Source organism: Zalophus californianus, chromosome 4 (assembly GCF_009762305.2).
Source record: "Zalophus californianus isolate mZalCal1 chromosome 4, mZalCal1.pri.v2, whole genome shotgun sequence".
Lineage (NCBI taxonomy): Eukaryota > Metazoa > Chordata > Mammalia > Carnivora > Otariidae > Zalophus > Zalophus californianus.
This window is the reverse complement of record NC_045598.1, coordinates 46,813,171-46,827,301: the sequence shown is the minus strand read 5'-3', so window position 1 is coordinate 46,827,301 and position 14,131 is coordinate 46,813,171. Positions and strand designations below refer to the sequence as shown.

The window sequence follows — 14,131 nt, the reverse complement described above, 5'->3', positions numbered from 1 at the left end:
TTGGTAATGGAAAGAATGTGGAAACATTCTTTGAAAACATATATACCCAATTTCAAATCAGCTTTGCCACTAACTAGTTGTATTAAATAAGTTCTTTGAGGATCAGGGATTCCTCGTCTATGCACGGAACAGGACAGTTGATTCTTATTTTTTGCAGGTTCTTAATTTGTGAACCCAACTACTCACTAAAATTTATTTGTAATTCCCAGATCAATACTGGTGGTGTTTTTGTGGTCATTAGCAGACATGCACAGAGCAACAAAAATATGAGTTGCCCAATATGCATACTCCCAGCTGAAGTCGCACAAGGCTATGTTCTGCCTTCTTGTTTTGGCACTCGTACTGTAAACAGGTGTCCTTTGTGAGGTCTTTTTAGTGCCACGTATTTCACATTTTGTGTGGCTTTTGTTGGCGATTTCACTGTTTTCCATGGTTGAACACCAAGTATAATGTTGAAGTACCATCTTGTGTTCATAAGCATAAGAAGGCTGTGAAGTGTTTCACGGAGAAAAGACATGTGTTAGATAAGTTTCATTCAGAAGTGTTACAGTGCTGTTGGCCATGATTTCAATGTTAATGAATCAACCATGTATTAAATAAAGTGTCTTTAAACAGAAACACACATCAGTCAACGTTGTATTGATCAGTTGGTGAAATTGTTGTGACCGGAGGCTCACAGGAACCAAACCCTGTGTTTCCCCTAGGAGCAATGGCTCAGTATTCACACAGCTTTATAGAACATTACTGCAAATAATGATAATCGATTGTATCTGTTTATGGGGTTGTTGTGTATGTTAAGTAAGGATGTGTGTAAAATGCATACTGTATTGATGCTTTATAAGGGGAAATTGTATTCTACTGTTTGAGGGAACAGAGGCTGTGAGAAGTTACCTGCCTTATTTAAAATCATTCAACCAGAAAATGACTCAGGTTAGTAGCATATAAATCCATTCTGTCTGAATCCAAAAACAGCATTCCTCAAAGCATACGGGCTACATCTAGGAATAATCCCACATGGGGAAATTAAATGCTTTTTAGTTCCTTCTGTGTTCACTCTTCATTTAAACATTTTGTCTACATGATTGAATTCTGAAAAACCTATTTAACCCCCCACTACCACCATCTTTGTGCCAGGCCCGGTGCTAACCACCTACCATCTGGTATCTCTTCTTTGCACAGTGATCCTATAAGGTAGGCATTGTTGTTACTGTGACTGTTTTAGAGACCCAGAGAAGTTAAATGAATTTCTCAAAGTGCTACAACTTGGAAGAAGAGCAAAGATAACCGTTCAGGTCTTTCTGACTCCACAGCTCCTGTTCTCCATCTTGACATCAGAGAGTACCAAACTCTTGGGGAAACTATAGACCAGCAAAACAGCCAACTGAAGGAACAACAACAACAACAACAAAACAGTGTAGAAGGACATAGTGTTATCTACGTTTACTTACCCAGGTAAGGTCATTCAAGAAAGTAGTCCGCATGAACCATTATGGTCTTATAAAGAGAGCTAATCTTAATATCATAAAAGTGTGAAGAACTTAACTTTGGATTAAAAAAATCCACCCTGTTCACCTTTATGAAAGCCTTATAACATTGTCCTTCTTTGTCTCATTTCCCCCAGAACAGGGCTGCCTTTGTCACAGACAAGTAGCCTTTGGCAACCACAGCTCTGTGCTGTATTTTAAGTTATTTCCCCCGAGCTAGGCCTGAGCTTTGTCAGATACCCAGGCAGTGGATTGGATAAAATGGTATCTAAGATCACTTTTCAATTCCAAGGATGATTTTAGAGTTTGGCCCATGTCTCCTTGCAGGCCAGAGACAAAGAGGAGGTCAAACTCATGTACATTAGGCATCAAGTCAGCAGCTGCTGCTCTATCAATCTTGCCCTTGACGGGAGCAGGCACCTTGCAAATTGACCTCCAGGAAGAGAATGAATGCTTAGTGGTGGCAAATAAGTTGCGTTCACTATTGGGAAACAGGGCACACACATAAATCTCCTGTGGATCTATATTCCTTATGGAAATCCATCAGGAAAGAGAGGCAACTCATGGAAGACGGAGACATAACTCTGGCTGTTTCCCCCCACCCCCGAGGTAAATACCCTTCAGAAATGGAAATGGCCCACCAGATAAGGTAGCTTTAGGACTCTTCCACTTTTCTATTCACCTATAAATTAGGAATCTTCCATTGTCCAAGCCTGTACTCACTTGCTAAAATATTGCTAAAATAATAAGAAAGAGCCAACAGCAAGTACAGTTTATTGATGTGAATATGGTACCATCTGATGATATGCCGAGTTCTGAGCATATTTAAACCTCACAACAGCCTTGGGAGATAATACCATCATCATCCTCATCTACAGATGAAGAAACTGAGACACCAAACGGTGACGTGGCTTGACCTATCACATCACTAAAAACATAGGAGAGCTGTGAATTGAACCCACACCCCTCTCTGCAAAGCCTCAGCATTCTAACCAATACACTGTGCTGCCTGGCCTACAGTATATACCATCTTTCCGTATCATTTCCAAATTTTGCTATGAAATGCCCAACTTCTTAATTTTTCCTTTTTGGTGACCATGTATGAAAATAGCCTGAATCAACTCAATTAATATATATGACTCTTACTGTGTGTGTCTGATTCAGTGCTCTGGGGACACAGACATGAAGAGCGGACCTCTGCTTTCAAGAAGTTCCCGTTCAAGAAGGGAGACATGTATACATGTGGCTAGGATATAAAGCAGTCTATAGGAGAGGTGTTAGGGAAGTTGCAAGAATAAAATGCCATTTGAGCTAAAACTGGGGGCTGGGGGTCAGGAGTAACAGTGTTCTCCAGGTGGAGGTGAGAAGAGGATCCACGGAGCATCTGTGGTACCTAGACTGTGGGGTGTGTGTGGGTTACTGTGGGGGATGTTGGTGCTGTAGTCATCCAGGGGTCATATTTTGGAGGTACTTGAATACAGTTGAAAGGAGATTGGATTTTATTAAGTAGACTATGGGGACACCTCAAAGGTGTTTGGATCCAGGAGGAGCATTATCAGAGCTGAGTTCAGGATAAATATACCCTAAATTTATGGTTAAAAATCTCATATATTATCTCTCTAGCATATCTGCATTTAGCAGGAGACAAGAGAGAGCAACCACATGTAAGAACCTGAGGTGATGGAATTTAAGACACCAGGGCAAGTGCTTGGTTTCTAGTTCCCTCAGTCCAACCACTTAGATGGAAAGTTCCCAAATGTGGTTAGTCAAATGAAATACTGGGAAGACTGATAGAGATCCAGATTTCTGGGCTCCACCTCCTGAAGATACTAATTCAGAAGATCTGGTCTCGGGACTAGGAATCAATGTTTTTTAAAGCTGGCCAGCTGATTTCAATAACCACTGACTCACGTGATGACTTCTATTGGTTTTTTTTTTTAAGATTTTATTTATTTATTTGAGAGAGAGAGTGAGAGAGAGAGAGCACACGAGAGGGGGAGGGTCAGAGGGAGAAGCAGACTCCCCGCTGAGCAGGGAGCCCGACGCGGGACTCGATCCAGGGACTCCAGGATCATGACCTGAGCCGAAGGCAGTTGCTCAACCAACTGAGCCACCCAGGCGCCCTGATGACTTCTATTGGATGCACTGAAAACATGGGTATCAATTTAAGGAGTTTTATTTAAAGATTATCTTTGAAGCGCACCCCAAAAGTGCTTATATTGTCATAGATGTGTTTTAGTCAGGGTTCTTCAGAGAAACAGAACCAATAGGATGTGTGTGTGTGTGTGTGTGTGTGTGTGTGTGTGTGTGTGTGTGTGTATAAATAAAACCAATAGAATGTACATGTACACACATACACACACATATATTCTATTGGTTTTGTTTATGTTTAAAATATTTCTTATACACACTCACACACACATATACACACACACACACAGACTTATTATAAGGAACTGGCTCACCCAATCTCAAGACTGGCAGTTGGCTAGCTGGAGTCCCGGAAAAACTGATGTGTAGGTCCAGTCCAAAAGCTGGTAGTGGGTTTCAGCCCCAGCAAAAGCCAATGCTTCCATTCAACCCTGAAGGCAGGGAAAAAAACAATGTCCAAAGCCAGCACAGTCAGGCAGAAAGAAATTCCCTCTTACTCAGCCTTTTTGTTCTATACAGGTCTTCAACTGACTGGATGCAGTCCAGCCACATTAGCGAGGACTAAATCTGTTTTACTCAGTCTACAAACTCAAATGTTAATTTCACCAAGAAACACCCTCGCAGACATACCCAGAATAACATTTTACCAAATATCTGGACACCCTGTTGCCCAGTCAAGTTGATGTGTAAAATTAACCATCACAAGATGTCATAATAAGGACTTCGTTATAGTAGTATGGTCCCTATAGTAACAATGGTAACAAGAATCATTATTATTTGTATTCCTTTAGTACCTGACAGGGTAGGTGTGTAGACAGTGTTTGCAACTGAATGAAGGAAGCAAGCATATTAGCATAGAGGTTTATACTTTATTAAGTGTTTTTGTCACTTATCATCTTGTTTTACCCACACAATAACTCTGTTGGGCATTTGAAATAGATTCCGTTTTTACCTTCTGTTTTTGAGATGGGTTGCACAAAAGTACAAAGAGGTGAGATTACCTGTCCAAGGACACAGGGTAAGTGATCAGGACCAACTCAAACCGAGAGCTTCTTTTGTGATCATTCCACTGTATGACACCAGCTCATTGCAGCTTAATTACTGGCAAAGGCACGCTAGCCTTCATGTTGTCCTCCCCTGCCCATCAACAAATCTCTGATTTATCTCTAAATACAGGAGAGGCACAAATTAACAAGTGAAAACCAAGAGATATGTTTGTACTTAATGCCACTAACAGGCAGCATAATTACAAGAGAGCTGAGAGTGTCGTTTGGCAAACATATTAATAAAAAACTCTCTTGCCAGTCTCAAGTATAAATTTCACAGCTGAAGGCAAGGAGAGACTGGGCTTGACAGTTGTAGGATAACAACCTTGAAATATATCTGCATTATCTGAGGGGTCTTTGGAGGTCTGTCTTTTGGACTTGGTTAGAGACCATGCTAATGAACTGCCTTAGTGTCCATATTTTTGCAGGGCCATCTATATTTCTTTTAAGGCCAAGTTTACCACAATTGGTAGAACTGCTTACTTAGACATGAGGTTCTAGTCATTTTATGTGTTTAATATGGTTAAATAAACCTGTCCAATTAATCAGAGGTCATTAGATTAATATATAGTTGTTTATCTCACAACATTTTCTAATAGACTGACATAAATTTTTCTTTATATTTCTATTACGGTTCATAGTTCATTCATTTGACAACTATTTATTCCATAGTAATCTTTGCTAATAACTAGAGTTGCAGAGAGAAGCTACATTCATTGCCTTCTGGTAGCTCCCCATTTTGTGCAGTGGTTCTCAACTCTGGCTGCATATTAGATCATAGAAGGGCATTTTAAAATGCCAATGCCCAGGTCCCAACCTGGAGATCCTGATTCTCTTGGTCTGGGATGGAGCCCAGGCATCAGTATATTTTAAAGGCTTTCCAGGTGATCATAACAGGCAGAGCCCAGATCTGTGGGAGAGACAATTATACATCCAGACAAGACGCACTGTTTTAAGTACCAGAGGAGAGAAATGTGTTACTGGCTGTGGGTTAGGAGTGCTAAATTCTTCTAGGGTGGATGTGGAAAGGTTTTACTGGGACTATGATTTGACATTTGAGAGTATCAGAGAGTTTTAATTTTTAATAAAATTGCATTATTGTTTTATTTGAGCCGCATCTTGGAGAATGGTAGACAAGAAGGGAAGGGAGGAGATATACTGGGCAGTGTCCATGCAAAGGCACACGAGGAAAAGATGTCAGTGTCTTTAGAGAATTTTGAGTTGTTTAGCTGGGCTGAAGTGTTGAGTGTATGAATTACCATTAATTCTTTCGTTCAAACAATGTTTATTGTGGATATAAGCTGTATGAGGCATTGTGTGAAGTGCTACGAGGGATTAAAAAATAAGACAGAAGAGATCCTACCCCCAACAAACTCAGGCTATTCAAGGAAACACATGATGAATGATGGTGATGGTGATATAGGAACCAGAGCTTAAAATGGAAATTTTGATTAGACACTAAGAAATAACAGAAATGAAATTCCAAAGTGAAGTGCAAAATTATACTATGAGATGTCTAGAGGAAATGGCTTAGGGTTGAGAGAGTACAAAGGGAGCTGAGTGATGAGATGTCCTTCCAGAATGTTCTTGCTGAGTCCTGAGTGACTATCATCACGGAGCATGGGTCTACCTCCTAGACTCAAACCAGGTAAGAGGTAAAGGATCTGCCTCCCCACCTCAGTCCCAGAGGGAACAGTGGTGGGAGTTTGGTCAACTGGGCTCTGACCTCCTTTCACTCCAGAAAATAGAGAATAAGGGTCAGCAAACTTATTTTGTAAGAGATCAGGTAGTAAGTTAGGCTTTGCAGGAGGCGTATCATCCATGTCACGTAATCTTCATTTTTTCCATCTTTTAAAAATGTACCCATTTTAAACTCTGTGTGCTGTAGTTTGCTGACCCTTGATCCAGGGGAAAAATGGCCTGAACCGTTTCCGGTAGAGCACCTGGAAATGAGGATGAAGAAGGAGCCACCAGTTCCCTCCCAGATAGAGAGGTATAGACAGGGTGACAGTATGATTCATCATCCAAACAGGGTCACTTGGGAGAGGGAAAAGGGACATTAATAACCAAGTAATTTAATGAGAATAGAGCCTGAGCGACAGGACTAAACCAGGGCTCTCACGGGCAAGATAGGGTGTACGATCAGGTCACCTAGCAAGACATCTCCAGGGATGGAGACCTCTAAACTATGTGGTCCGGTATGGGAGCCACTAACCACATGTTGAAATAATAGTTTAAGTAAAATATGATTTAAATCAATTTCACCTATTTTTTTTTTTACCGTTTACTATGTGGCTACTAGAAAGTTGAACATTACAAATGAGGCTTGCATATGTGGCCTGCATTATATTTCTATGAGACAGCCACTGCTCTAGAGTCCTCAAAATTGCTCACTAGACAAGGAGACAGCCTGGAAAATCTGCAAGACCCAGAGCCCCTAAAGCCAGTTTGCTTACTATGCAAGTACAAATAAGACCTGTCTCACCTCTTCTCCCTCCCCCCTTCTTACCAGTCACCCCTGGTTGGGGCAGGGGGGAGGGAAGAGAGAGCAGGAGGGCTAGAAACCATATGTAGTTCAGCCAGCCATGCCCTTTCCCTTTCCTCCCCTGAGTCTCCATCCTAAAATGGCCAGAACTGAGAGATGTCAGATCGACACTAAATCTTCGTCACGGCCTGATTTATACCTTGGACTGGACACTCTCATTTCTGAACTGAAACTGCATTTGTGACTTAAAAGATCCTGTAGAACTGTCTGTTACCTGGGAGTGAGCTGGAAAGTCATGGAGTTTTAATCTAAGGTCACGGAGAGACTATACTACTGAATATATTTATATTCTATTCTATTATATATTTCTTATTTTTTTACTGTGAAAATTTTAAAGAAAGCATGCATGAAGGTGAAGAGACTCCTCTAATAAACTCCCATTTACCCCTTACCCAGTTTGGACCATCACAATATTTCACCTTTTCTATTTTATCTATTAAGTAGATATAGGGGGAGGGTCTCAAGTATTTTATTTTAAAGATCTGTTTATTTGAGAGAGAGAGAGAGCACACACACGAGTTGGGGGGAGGAGCAGAGGGAGAGAGAGAAAATCCTTAAGCAGACTCCCCACTGAGCGCAGAGCCCGACAAGCCCACGACCCTAAAATCATGTCTTGAGACAAAACCAAGAGTTGGACACCTAGGACCTAGTTGCCCCAGGACTTAAGTATTTTAAAGCAAGTCCCAGTCATTATATTATTATACTAACAAATACTTCACTGCATGAAAGATAAGGGTTTTGCTTTTAACATAACTCATTTTATTTTAAAGGGACAGCAGGAAATTTGAAAGTAAGCACATTTCAAATACATCATGAGTCATGTCTGTTAGCACACTCGTATGGATAGTAATGACAGTAACAGGCAAACTGCAGGGACCTTAGAGGTCATTAAGTTGTCCTCTTACTGAAGCTCAGAGGGGAAGGGACTTGCCTGGAGTTCCTGGAGGCAGCTCTGGGACTGAAATCCAGGCCCGCCCTCTCAAGACACAAGCCTGCTCACTTGAATCTTACTTGGAGGGACTTGAACTTGGCTTCCTGACGGCCTTAACTGGGTCTCTCCAGCACCTCCCAGGCATCTCCTTTTCATTTCTGTCCTTCGAGCTGAGAATCAAAGAGGAGCTTCTTGAATATCAGTTGTGATTTACCAGCAGATTAAGTTGGGAAGTCTGCATGGGGCAATTATTTGGCACTTAATGTCTTGGAGAGCCCTTGTGTGATCTCCAGGATAAAGTCAAGAGCCAAGAGATCCTCAAGGCATCCAGGTGCTTTTAGGTTAGAGGCTTGGCTTCTGAGGAAGAGTTTTATTAAGGGCTTTCCCCATGGGCTCTCTCGAGGTTCCCTAGCAAGATGAACCCTCTGCCAACCTCTTGGAATCCACCCTCTCTAGACTGTTGGGAATGACTTTGCTTTATAAGAAGAGAAAGAAGACTATCTTGACCAATTGTTCTATGCCTCTGGTCCCCAGCCCCTTAGCTTCTTCTGAGCGTAATGGCAGCCTCAACTCCTAAGTTCACATCACCTCAATTTAATTGATGCTTCATGTTGCTTAGAATTGATCTAGCCCATTACATGTTGCCCCTTTAGGTCCACTACTCCCTGCTTTCATTTTACCTGATTTTTCTGATTTTTCCACTGTACCCACTCCTACATTTGCCTATAGACTTCCATTCTGTTGGTCCAGTTCTGCTCTGACAATACAAGTTGCCTTCTTGTCACCATCCTTGTTTTGGTCTTTTGGCCACATCCCATGTTTTCCCCCATTTCTTCAGCTATGGGTATCACATGCTTATGCTTAAAATAATGCATATCATTATTTTTCCACTAATCCCATGGAGCCCCATCTACTCTTATTGACAGGAATTTCTTTATTCCTCTTTAGAAGTCTCCCTCCCCGGTGGTTTTATCTGGTATATCTGGGGCTCTGTCCTGGCTCTCCTGCTTGCAAATCATGTGAACTTGGGCAAATTACCCCTCTGTGATCTTCAGTTTTGTCATCTGTAAAGTAGTAGTATCAACTATCTCCCGCATAGAGTGAAGGGTCTGTCTGTGCAAAGCATTTAGAACAGAGACCGGCACATAGCAAATAGCAGTGTAGCTTATACACACGTGCTCAGCACCTGGGCCCAGTGCATGACAAACACACTAGAGAGATTAGTCCTGGAGGGACTTCCGGTTTCTACCACATGCTGTGTTCAAACCAGTCTTTTCCATCAGCCCCCCAGCCATTGGTTTGTGCTTGGGTCACATGTTCAAATGATCTTTTTCTTATGGAAACTTCACTTCGGCAACACTTGCTTTGTTGGTTGACCTCATTTGGGAACTGGCAGAATCCTGGTCTTTGTCTTCTCAGGAGACCCTTGCTCTCAGCAGTTTTACCCACTTTCTCACTGGGGTCAGCTGTGCTATCAGGCGACCTTGGGAGGGGAAGGGTTTGCCTACAGGGCCTGCTCTACTCTTTTCCTGGAGGGATCCATTCACAGAAGACCCAGTCTAAGTTGAAGTTATCCATTTGTTGGAGAAATAGCTGGAATTTCCCTTGATTAAATACTAATAATGATGAAGCCATTGATGACAATGAGTTCTTCCTACGGAGCATTCTGTTATACAGAGTTCTTACACAGAGACATAGTCTCTCTCCTCAGTTTATTGTCTAGCCAGGAAGCTCAAATATATTCAAAGTTCCTTACAAGAATTCTAGAGATAATGGCTGTAAAAAAGCAGAAGAAAGAGTTATTTTAGGTGATTAGTGGCCATGGTTTCATGTAAAAGTGGTATTAAAGCACTTTCTTGAACACATCCAGGAAAAAGGAGGGGCTCATTATCAAGCAGAGCAGCCCAGCTTAATGTTGCCTGGGACTACAGGTGGATATTTCCTATGCTAGTGAATTAAATTTCACATTCCTCATTCTACCTCCTGGGGTTGTACAGACCAGTCTTAATGCAGAATAATAATTCTGTGGTTGTAGTGGGTCAGTAGAAGAATGGAACAATGATAGCAGTCAGGAGGGGTCAGGATATGGACTTTTCTGAATTTGAAAGAGATAGTATTCTTGGAAGAAAGATAGTTGTAGGAAACGTTAAAGGAAAAAGAGATCACACATTGCAAATCCTCTGCAGTTGGGCGGTGGGTGCTTAGTGAATTTTGCTTCTCATTACTCTACTTGCAGTGACCTAAGGTCATGATATCATTGACTCTCAGTCTGGAAGGGACTTAACAAGGTTATCCCATCCAAGCATGCAGGATCCACTCCAGTACAATGATCCCTCTTAAAGCATCCCTAATTGGTACTTGATTATTCCCACTGATGGGGAGCCCTTTACTTAGTTGGAATATTTCAGAAGTGATAACAATAGAAAAAATATTGGTCCAAGTATCAGACAGACCTGGGTTCAAATTTACCTTACTGGTTATATTATACTGGACAAGTCATATCCTATTGAGTCTTAGATGTCTCATCTGTAAAATGGGGAAAAATTGCATACCTCATGGTGCATGTATAACTGTGAAATGAGATAACGTAAGGAATATCTCTGACCTAATATCTAATGTATAGTAGGTACTAAATAAATAGTAATTAATAATAGTTAGGTCATAAATGTCAATTTATTCACCTCTTCCTATGCTAACTATTGTCTTAACTTCTGTGGTTAAAAGATCAACCACATTACTGATAGCATAAAAGTCGTTAATAAGGCTAGAAGCTGATAAGCAGGAAAGCACAATTTTATTCCTTTTCTGTTTTCTAAATTTAATACCTAATGTTATAGCTTTGAAGTCATGGGCATTTGTTTCAGCAGTGAATGGGGCCTCTGCGCTGGCCAAAAGAAGGTTCCCATAATTTAAAAATAAATAAAATGTGAACTGCCCTAGTAGTCTGAATCACCCTTCACTTTTTGGCCATCAGAAGGTCCTGAGCCTTCTTAAGCATCTCCAAATATTAGAGCTGGGAAACATCTTAGAGCTTCTTAGGTTATTATATTTTATAGATGAAGAAACTGAGGCCCAGATAGATTGTGACTAGTTCACAGTCCTACAACTCGTTTGTAGTAAAGCTGAGATTTATATGGGTCCTCTAACTCCAAATCTTACAGCCTTTCCATCGTATCCCATTGTCTCTCTACAGAATAATAATGTTTTCAAGTGACACCTTCATCCCCCTGCCCAATCTCCAAGGCAGTAATCACATAATTGGAATTTTTCTCCTTCTTTATGCATCCCCTCTAACCCCGAACCTTGCCCATAGGAATTTGACAACTCGGTACTGCTTTGAGTTTCCCGGGGAAAGCTGCAAAGGGTCTGGAGGAGGGAGAAATGTCAATGTGGTTTGGAAACTGGAAGTAATTATGAAAACAATGAACACCTTTGATTCTGTAAAGATACAGTGACTCAGATATTTTTGAACACGTTTCCGTGTCTTAGAGAAACAAACTATAAAGTAAAGCTTCAAACTCAGTGTCATTTAAACAAGGCAACTGAGACCTTGCTAATCTCATGTGCAGTGTAGTAAAACGGGCTTGAGGAATGTTTATGAGGTGCCTCCATTTCCTTTCAGATCCAGGCAGGGGATGGGCAATTGGGATGGCAATTTAAGACGATGATGAAGACACTGTTGAAACTCTGTTTACTCAACACATATTTACCTACTGTGTGTCAGGCACTGGGGAAGGTATCAGGAATCACACTGTACTCTTCAGTTAACCATTCAACAATCAAGTCGTATGCCTGTGAGATGCTTGAAATAAGATTTTGTATTTAATAATTTTTTACACCTTCTGTTTATTCCATAAATATTGCGGCATCTACTCTGTACAAGGCACGTACTAGGCAGTGCTCATCAGGTATTTAAGGCTTTCTGGATAAGATTGTAGGAAAAAAGAATCTATCTACTAAACCCATGCTTAACCTGGCTCTAACTTCATCAGTGTCACTAAATCCAGAAGAAGGTGCTGCTGGTGTGAAATCCATCAAATGGGTAGGCATAGTGTCCCAAATGGGGATTTGCGACTGGCTTACTCCAGCTCACAGGACTTCCCTGCCTGCTCTCCAGACTCTCTTCATCCTTCCCCGACTGTATCTCCCTGAGTAGACAGTGAACTCTCTTAGAGGAAGGACTTGGTCTTATTCATCTCTGTGACCCCCTCCTAAGACCTAGCACAGCAGACTGCATGCCATTCTTCCCTCTGCTTTATTTTTCTTACCTCCCTACCTCCCCTCATTCTTCATCGTCTTCTATAACTTTCCTCTTTCTGTTTTTTCCTCCCTTCTTTCTTTTCCTCTTTTCCCTTTTTCTATTCCTTCTCCTTCTAACTCCTCTTCTTTTGTCTTCCTATCCTAAAAACACTCAGTGGGCCCCATGCATTGTACTAGGATTTGCAGAATCCGCATTACTTGCCCTTGCAAAACTTACCTAGGCTTGTAGAAGAGACAGCCACGTACATAACAGATTCCAGTACCATCTGATGAGTAGTTGATGGATGTCAACACTTGGTATGAGAGCACAAAAATGGACTCAAACCTGTGATGGGGTGTGGGGGCAAAGTTTCTCATTGGATGAAGGACCAACAGTGAGAGTTGGCCAGACAAAAAAAAGTTAGGGTGTGGTGAGGAAGGCACGGGCCTAGGCAGATGGCATGGTATCAGCAAAACCCATAGAGGAGGGCTTGTTGTGGGGAGCTAGTAACGTGCATTTATGGCTGGAGTCTGAATACCCAGTGAACATTTGTTAAATAAATCCCTGGTCCTAGCAAGTCCAGGTCAGCTGGTCCCCAGGCCTTTTCTTGTCTGCTATATCTCTAAGGTCCTGGCCTCTGGCAAAATGCCCATTCTGAGTCCCTGGCTCTAGTGGTCAGTGATTTTATACTAAAAACCTTGGTTAAATGCACATTTTTGAAGGGTAACAGAAGTGGCCAGAAGTCTATTATTTCAGGCTGGGAGTGGAGCTGGGGGCGGTGGGAGGGGCAAGGGAGGTGGTCTTGTTATTAGGCAGCCAGAGTTTGAGAGCTCAGAGCTCTATGATCTGTGGTCATTAGGCCAGGCTAGATCCGGAGATGCTGGCAGCTGGTGAGTAGCCCCAGCTACCAAAGGGAAGCCAGCAAGAGAGAGGGAGAAGGAGGGAGGAAAGGAGACCGGGAGAGAGACGAGAGAGAGGGAGGGAATATGAGGGCTGAGTTGGGGAATAAGAGCACTTGGAATGGAGGGAAAAGCACGGGCATTGTGAGCAGTTTTATCTGTGAATTCCACCTATAAACTCAACAGCTGTCATTTTCTGAGCCTTCTGAAAACTGACTCAATGAGGCCTACCTAAGCATTATTATGGAAAGTAAATAAGATAAGTTAAAGTGCCAAGCACAGTGCCTGGCTGTTAGCTAGTTGTCCTGTAGATGGGAGTCTTTTAAGCTTTAGCTGAGCAGGTAGGCATGCAGACATTAGCTGTTACTCGAGTACCTGGCTGGAGGAATGGAGTGGTAGGGAGCAGCTAACAAGAATGAGAGACAACCCTAAACTTGGAGGACCTGATAAATTAAACAAGTTAGGGGGACACATGCCATCAGAGTACTGTCACCCACCCATCGGATAATAAGCAGGATAAGGTTGGAAGACGGGAGCCAGAGTGGTAGCATGGTTAAATGCTTAAACTCTGGAGCCTGAAAACCGGGGCTTAAGTCCTAACTCTACCACCTGCCAGCTGTAGGGTGTTAAACTTTCCAAGCTTCAGTTCCTTTACCTAGGGATAATTTCCTCACAGGCAGTGATAATTCAATGTAATGTACCTGTGAAACAGCCGTGTATCTGGAACAGAGAAGGCGGCGGCCCAAGGAGGGCCAGGGCTCCATCTGCACTGGGCTCAGACTCCTGAGCTACTAAGAGAGCCTTGTATACCCTCCTCTGCCAGCCCCAACTGGAG

At 42.1% G+C, this 14,131-nt stretch overlaps 1 protein-coding gene across 4 annotated transcripts in view; it reads left to right on the top strand.

Moving 5' to 3' along the window:
- DAB1 (DAB adaptor protein 1) overlaps nucleotides 1-14,131 on the top strand; it is a 1,151,191-nt gene that overhangs the window by 201,783 nt on the left and 935,277 nt on the right. For all 4 annotated transcript variants that reach the window (XM_027568673.2, XM_027568671.1, XM_027568672.2 and 1 more), the window contains exon 2: nucleotides 1,311-1,452. The gene's annotated coding sequence lies outside the window, so the exon portion shown is untranslated. The remainder of the gene's footprint in view (nucleotides 1-1,310; nucleotides 1,453-14,131) is intronic.